Genomic DNA, 8,889 nt, shown 5'->3' with positions numbered 1-8,889 from the left:
TCGCCGTACGTCGTCGGATATGCAATCGGTATTTATACATCGCAATTATACAAATCACATACATAAAATTCAATTAAAACATATTAACACTCAATTTAATTACACGAACTTACCTCAAAGAGTATACGTAGATACGGATGCGATTAATCTTAGATTTTCTCTTTGCCTCGATCTAACTTTGTACGAGGTCTGACTAGATCTATACGGATAAATTTAACCCAATTCAATATATTTCATATTCCATTTAGTCCAAAAAATATTTTGGCAAATTTACCATTTTTCCCCTATACTTTTAATTTCTTTGCAATTTAGTCCCTAGGCTCGAAAAATAAAATTCATGCAATTTTTCCCCTACCAAAGCCTAGCCGATTTTTATACATGCTTATAGCAACCCACATATTTCGAAAATTCACAAATTTTACCATGAATTTTATCACTTTTTTAATTTAGCCCCTAATTGATAATTTCATAAAAAATTCCTTTACAAAAGTTGTTTATCAAACAACAACTATTCATTTTCTAACATCAAAATTCAAAACTCAAGCATGTTCATCAATGGTAAAACTCTAACAGTTTAATAGTTTCACAAATTAGTCTCCAGGCTAGCTAGATTAAGCTACAACAATCCCGAAAACATAGAAATCATTAAAAACGGATTAAAAATACATATCTAATTGAAGGAATTAAGGTTGCCAAATGTTAAACACAAAAAATGGCTTCCTTCTCTTTCAGTTTAGGTTGTGAAATGATAATGGAAGATGATGATAATTTTGTTTTATTTTAATTAACCTTTTATTTACAAATTTCCAAAATTAACCTTAAAAACTAACCAAAATTTCAATAATGCCAAACGATGCTCATCCACTATCAAAATTAATGGGATAATTACCATATAAGGATCTTCACTTTAAATTCCTATAGCTATTTAATACCATTAGCTATTAGAACTCCACTTTTGCACTTTACGCGATTTAGTCCTTTTTATCAAATTAAGTGTAAACGGTAAAATTCCTTAATGAAATTTTTATACGGTAATTCTATCATGATGTAGACCATAAAATAATAATAAAATAAATTTTTAGACTTCAGATTGTGGTCTCAAAACCACTGTTCCAATTTCACTGAAAACTGGTTCTTACAAATTTCCCCCTAAAGGTATTTTTGTCCCCGAAAATCTTACTAGAAAAGAGGTTTGGATATTGCTTTCTCATAGCTTCCACGGGTTCCCAAGTGCCTTCTTCTATTCCGTGTCACTGCCAGTGAACTTTTACTAAATTTATGTTCTTATTTCTCAATTCTTTCATCGCTCGTGCTAAAATTCTAATCAGTTTTTCACTATACGACATATCAAGCTGAATCTCGACATCTGTCAGGGAAATAATACGTGAAGGATCAGATCGGTACTGTTGTAACATAGACACGTGAAAAAAATTATGAATCTTTTCTAGTTTTGACGGTAAAACTAATCGGTATGCAACAGGTTTGATTCTTTCAATAATCTCGTACGGCCCGATAAATCACGGACTCATCTTTCCTTTGCCACCAAACCAAAGAACTTTCTTCCAAGGTGAAACTTTCAAGAATACTCTATCGCCGACTTGGAACTCTATATCTTTACATTTAAGATCCACATATGATTTCTGACTATCTGAAGCTACTTTCAAACTATCTCGGATTACTTTCATTTTTTCTTCAATCTCACGAATCAAATCAACCCCGTGTATCTTTTTCTCGCTGAGCTCTGTCCAGTATAATCGAGTTTTACATCTACGACCATACAGAGCCTCATATGGTGCCATCTTTATGCTTGATTGAAAACTGTTGTTATACGCGAATTCAACCAACGGTAAATATTTTTTCCAGTTGCCTTCAAACTCTAATACATAGCAACGAAGCATATCCTCAAGAATCTGAATCACATGCTCAAATTGACCATCGATCTAAGGATGAAACATAGTGCTAAAATACAACTACATACCACGAATCTCTATCCGAAATAATGGAGACTGGCACTCTGTGTAATCTGACAATCTCTTAAACGTATAACTCAGCTAATCTATCAAGGGAGTAGTCTGTACGAACCAAAATAAAATGTGCAGACTTTGTCAAACGATCTACGATAACTCAGATGGCACCTTTCTTCCTCGGTGACAAGGGTAAACCCGATATGAAATCCATAGTAACTCTATCCCATTTCCACTTTGGTAAGGTACTTGATGTTCAGCTTTAACTTGCTGACATACCAAACATCTCGATACAAAATCAGATCTCTCATGTTTCATTCCCAACCACCAGTATATCTGTCTCAAATCACTGTACATTTTATTACTTTCCAGAATGAACAGACAAGCTACCACTATGAGCTTCGTGTAAGATTCTCTGAATGAGCTATGGATTCTTCAGTACACAAACTCTACCTCTGAACAATAAACAGTCATCGGGTCCTATCTAAAATTCTGAATTAGTAATAGACTCACATTGTACCCATTTAGTTAGAAATTCACTATCACATTTTTTAGATTCGTAGATCTATTGTAAAAACATCGGTTTAGCTTTCAACTCAGCAAAGATTGATCCATCATCAAATTAGTCACGTATTCATCGCGCGTAGAGCAAACAAGGACTTTCTACTCATAGTCTTTCAACAATTCGAGCCATCTGCGCTGTCTTAAATTTAAATCTTTCTATGACATTAAATATTTTAAACCCTTGTGATCGGTAAATATGTGACATTTTTCGCCGAAAAAATGGTGTCGCCAAATTTTCAATGAAAACACAACAACTGCTAACTCTAGATCATGTGTTGGATAGTGCTTTTCGTGCTGCTTTAACTGCCTGGAAGCATAAGCAATTAATTTACCTTCCTGCATCAAAACACAGCCTAAACCATTTAAAGATGCATCACTAAAAATCACAAATTCTTTACTCGATTCAGGTTGAACCAAAACTGGTGCTTAAGTTAATAGTGCTTTCGACTGATTAAAACTTTTCTGACATTTTTCAGACCATTCAAAATTTCCATCTTTCTGTAATAAACGCATCATCGGTGTAGCTATCATTAAGAACCCTTTGAAAAATATTCTATAATAACCAGCTAATCCTAGAAAATTCTGAATTCAGAACGTTTCTTGGTGGTTTCCAATCAAAAACTGCTGAAATTTTACCCAGGTCAACTCTGATGCCTTCAGCCAATACTATGTGTCGTAGAAAATCGACTTCTTAGAGCCAGAACTCGCATTTGCTAAATTTAGCAAAGAGTTTTTTTATCTTGTAGGGTTTGCAAAACAATTCTCAAGTGTTCAGCATGCTCGGACTCGTCTCGAGAATAGATCAAAATGTCGTCAATAAATACCACCACAAATCTGTATACATACAGTATTAAGATTCTATTCATCAAATCCATAAATATTGCAGGTGCATTAGTTAAACCAAATGGTATCACAAAAAATTCGTAGTGTCTGTACCTGGTTCTAAATGCAGTTTTCGGTACATCCGAATCTTTCACTCGTAACTGATAGTAGCCAGAACAAAGATAAGTCTTCAAGAATACTATCGCACCTTTCAACTGATCAAACAAATCCTCAATTCAAGGAAATGGATATTTATTCTTGATTGTAACCTTGTTGAGCTTACGGTTATAAATACATAATCTTCTAGACCCGTCCTTTTTCTTAACAAACAGAACCGGTGCACCCCAAGGTGAAAAACTAGGTCGACCAAAACCTCTATCTATCAAATCTTGTAGATGTGTTTTCAACTCTTTCAATTTGGTAGGAGCCATTTTGTAAGCTGCTATCGATATCGGTGATGTTCTCGATACAAGTTCTATAACAAACTTAACCTCTTTGATCGGCAGTAATCTAGGTAACTCCTTTGGAAACACATGGAGGTACTCGCAAACCACTAGCACTGATTCAAGCTTCGATTTAGACACTTTAGTATCCAATACATAAACAAGGTAAGCATTGCAACCTTTTCTCATATATTTCTACGCTGACATAGCTGATATTACAATAGGAAACCCACTTGGATTATTTGATTCAATACGAAGCGTCTCACTGTTCTGACATTTTAAAACGATAAGATTTTGTCTACAGTTTACAACAGTATCATGCAGAGTTTGCCAATCCATACCCAGAATCACATCAAATTCATCAAATGGTAGTAACATCAAATCAGCCAAAAAACTATAAACCTGAGTCATCAAAGAATGATTCTTGCAAACTTTATCAACTAACACATATTGACCTAGGGGGTTCGATACTTAAACCATGAACTCAATGGACTCAACAGGTAAATTCTTACTAGACACTAAATTCGTGCACACATAAGAATGAATAGATCCCTAATCAATCAAAGTAGTAATATTAGTATAAAAAATAGACAAAGTACCGGTAATAATATCTAGCATAGAAGCATCATTGCGTGTGCGAATAGCATAAGCCCTAGCTGGTTCTCGTGCCTCGAATCTCAAAGCAGAGTTTTTTGCCACATCACGACTACCACTCATATTTTTGAGATTACGAGGTGGTCTACCTCTCGCAACTGTGTTGCTCAGTCTCGTAGTTTGAACTTTCTCTTTCTCGAATTTCTCTAGAAAATCTCTCAAATAGTGGTCTAAGGACAACACCTAAAACACGCTCCGTTTGTCACTCGACACTCGCCATAGTATGGTTTGTTACAGTGCTTACACTCGAGTTTGGCATCTCTAACACTACCCACACTTGCTACAGATGTAGCTTGAGGTTTTGAACTGGGGCGTCGGGTATCTCTGTCTCTACTAGAATGACCTACAGAAGTAGTAGAACAGTTGTGATGTTCTTTTGATTTCTTTTGATACTGACTGATAGAATTTCCCATTCAATCTCTTTCTCGAGTCTCTAACTTTAAAATCAGCACGTCTTTTCTCTTTAATTAGTTATTCGGTCTTATGTGCCCGATCAACCAAAACGAACTCTTTCAGTTAATGAATTCCAACTAAAAGCTTTATGTCTTCGTTTAACCCTTCTTCAAATATTTTACACATGGTAGTCTTAGTCGAAATACACTCTCGGGCATATTTGCTCAGTCTAGCAAATTGCCACTCATACTCTAATACAAACATACAACCCTATTTGAGCTCAAGAAATTCTTTATGTTTCTGATCAAGAAACCTCTAACTAATAAATTTATTTTGGAACTCAGTTTCGAAAAACTCTCAGGTGATCTGCTCTCTTAGCACAACAAAAATCAACGTGTTCCACCACTAGTAAGTCAAATCTTTCAATAAAGATATCGTGCATTTAATGCACTCAGCAAATGAATAAGATAACTCATCAAACACCCTGATTGTATTCTCTAACCAGAATTCAGCTCTTTCGGGATCATCTTTAGCAGTAGCTCAGAATTCTTTAGCCCCGTACTTACGTATCTTATCGATGGACGGCTTACTAATTCGGATTGGCTCCAAACCTTGAGGGATAATGGGAACTGGTTGGGGAGCAGGAGGGGGTGGAGGTTGTTAAGCAGCTGGGTTCGTCCGTACAAACTCGGTAAACCATCCAGTCATCATCTGGAAGAAGGCTTCTTTAGCCTCTCCTCCTCGGCCCTCAGATATGGGCCTTGTACCAATCGATGTAACTCCATGAATGGAGGCTTGAGCATTGCTCTCTACTTAATCGGAGTCAGCTCAGTTGGATGTCATTACTATATGAAAACATGTTTCAAACTATCAGAAAATATCACACTATCACAGGTTATATAATGGCATGTTTAGCTAGACTCGTACACGCTATGTTCAGCCAAAGAATCAACTAAACTGTAGCTCTGATACTAATAAATGTAACACCCCTAACCCGTATCCGTTGCCAGAATAGGGTTACAAATTATTACTAGAGTTTACAGTACAAACAAACAAAATTTCAAACATTTCATAACATATCAATATTCATATCAAAAACCAATCAAAATCATTCCAATTGTCCCATATAAGAGCCCTCGAGGCCCAAAATATACATTAGAAACAAGTCGGGACTAAATCGAGAAACTTAGAGAATTTTTCAAAAAACATTGAAAATTTTCAAAGTTGTAGAGGTCACATGGCCGTGTGGTCAGGCTGTGTGACTCACAAGGCCAAGAGACACGCCCCTGTCTTAGGCCATGTGGGCATTCTAAATAGGGACACACGATCGTATCCCAACCCGTATCTGTGCCTGTGTAAATCATTGACTTGAGCCATGATAAGCTATAAAAGTAACATATTTTAATCTCATTCTTAATGTGTTTTTGGATGATTAATTGTGTAAATTAGTGGATTTAATGCTTCTAATCCTTTAAATTTATGTTTCTATACTTAGGAGGGCACTTGGGAATAAAAAGAGTGAAAAGCGAGCCAAAATCAGATAAATAGAGTTGTTTCCAAGAACCACACGGCTTGGGCATTCCCACATGGGCTGGCCATATGCCCATGTGCCAACTCGTCTCGATAACCCACCCTGTCTCCCTTTTGCGCGGCAAAACCCAATTTTTAGGCTTTTTGAACATTCTAAAGTCTATAAATAACAATTAGAAGAGGACTTAAGGGGACACACAGAGAATATTGAAGAAAATACTTGAAGAACGCCGTTGGAATCATCTCGGAAGCGGATCTCCTTCAAGATTAAATATCTCCATTTAATTTCTTTAGAAGCTTATTTGGGTTTCTTTATGTCTTGTTGTTATCTTAACTTTGAGATGTTTCTATTTAGGATTATGAACTAAATTCCCTAGATACCTAGGGAAGATGAAACCTATGATGAATCTTATTGTTTGATTTCTGATTTACATGATAAATACTTGATTATTGTTCTTAATTATGTATGCTTATTTCTTGTTTTAATAATCTAAGGATATTAATTCATGTTTAATGTGCTTATTTTAATGGAATAATAGTCCCTATTTAAGAGTAGATCTAGCATAATTAAGTGGAGTTGCATGCAATCCTAGAAATAGGACGACATAAATCTACCGGATTAGAGTCAAATCCAATAGGGGAATCCATAGATCGAGTTAATGCGACAATAGGGGTTTTAATTAGAAAGAGATTTCAATTAATCAACCTAGAGTCAGTTATTCTTACTCTCGAAAGAGATATTAACACAATTTAGGGATTTGTATGGGTCAAGGCACAAGTGAATAAACCACTTAATTCAGATTCATAATAATAAGTGAAGTCTAGGTGGATTCTTTCCTGGGTATTGCCTCTCTCATTAGTATCTTCAGTTATTTTCCTATTTTATTCTCTATTGCGTTCTTAGTTAAATTAGTTTAGTAATTTTAGATTAAAAACAATCACTCCAATTTTTCGGCTAAATAATAGAAAAACGATAATTATTAGTACTTTTAGTCCTTGTGGATATGATATTCCCTACTCACTGTAACTATACTATTGTTCGATAGGTGCGCTTGCCTTAGTCGAATTTATAGTTAGTTTAGTGATAATCAAGTTTTTGGTACCGTTGTTGAGGACTAAAATATTAGGAACACTCGATTTTTATTAATTTAGCCATTTATTTTTATTGCATTCTATTTTTTTTAGTTTAGTTTTTTTCTAATTTTTATTTTATTTGCTTCTGGTAGGTTCTTTTAGTTTATGACTAGAAGAAATCCGTCGGGACCATTACTATTTGACAGCAAAATTGAAAGTACAGCTCATAGAAATCGTAAAGAAACAAGATAGAGTTGATAGAGTATAGTAGACGAGCAAGAGGACGTTGTTGTTACTGAGGAGATGGGTGATAATCAGAATAATCAGCTACCTCCTATAGATGCTGCAAATTCAGATCATGCCCCTTGTACTATGTATGATTATGCCCAGCCCACTTTAACTGGGGCTGAATCGAGTATTGTGAGGCCCACTATTGCTGTAAATAATTTTGAACTAAAGCCAAACACTATTCAGATGATACAACAATTAGTTCAGTTCGATGGTTTACACGATGAAGATCCCAATACTCATTTGGCTAATTTTTTAAAAGTCTGTGATACTTCTCACCGGCGAAAATGCCCAAGTTGAGGAATGATATCTCTTTCTTCGTTCAAATCGAGTTAGAAACCTTATATGATGCATGGGAGAGGTATAAGAACTTATTGAGAAGGTGCCCTCACCATGTTACCTTTATGGCTACATGTTCAAACCTTCTACAACGGTTTGAATCCCTCAACTAGACAGTTAATCGATGCAGGAGCCGGTGGTACTCTAAACAATAAAACACCTAAAGCGGCTTCTGATTTTATAGAAGAGATGGCACTGAATAATTATTAGTGGCAAGTCATGAGGACGAAGCCGATGAAAGCAGCTGGTGTTTTCAACTTAGATGCGATCACCATGTTATCAAATCACGTAGAACTTTTAAATAAGAAAATTGATGGTTTATGTGCTTCTACGCAGGTACATCCAGTGATGCAGTGCGATACGAATGGGGGAGGAATGAACAATCTAGAATGTCTACCCTGTGGACCTAGCACAGAGAACGAACAAATACATTATATGAGTAATAAGTCTAGGCCTCAGAATAATCCTTACAGTAATACCTATAATGCAGGTTGGAGAAACCATACCAATTTTTCTTGGGGTGGTCAAGGAAACCAAAGACCACATCCCTATCCAGGTTTCCAACAACAACTTTACCAGCAAGAGAAAAAGCCGAATCTCGAGGAGATCTTGATAAAGTTTATTTCGGTGTCAGAAACCTTTTTTAAAAACACTGAAGCAACACTTAAAAATCAAAAAGCGTCAATTCAAGGACCCGAGAATCAGATCAGTCAACTTGATAAACTGATTTCAGAACGACCACAATGTACCTTGCCTAACAATACTAAAACTAACCCAAGGGAGCAACTTCATGCAATTACTGCTCGAGATGAAAAAGG

General features: G+C 35.8%; 1 non-coding gene across 1 annotated transcript; it reads right to left on the bottom strand.

Moving 5' to 3' along the window:
* Positions 1 to 8,025: 8,025 nt before the first annotated feature.
* Positions 8,026 to 8,134, bottom strand: LOC121218808 (small nucleolar RNA R71). The gene has a single exon (XR_005915285.1). It is a non-coding gene; the product is annotated as a small nucleolar RNA R71 (small nucleolar RNA).
* Between the last annotated feature and the right edge of the window lie 755 nt (positions 8,135 to 8,889).

The sequence above is a fragment of the Gossypium hirsutum genome, chromosome D06 (assembly GCF_007990345.1).
Source record: "Gossypium hirsutum isolate 1008001.06 chromosome D06, Gossypium_hirsutum_v2.1, whole genome shotgun sequence".
NCBI classification, from domain to species: domain Eukaryota; kingdom Viridiplantae; phylum Streptophyta; class Magnoliopsida; order Malvales; family Malvaceae; genus Gossypium; species Gossypium hirsutum.
This window is presented reverse-complemented; position numbering and strand designations above follow the sequence as displayed.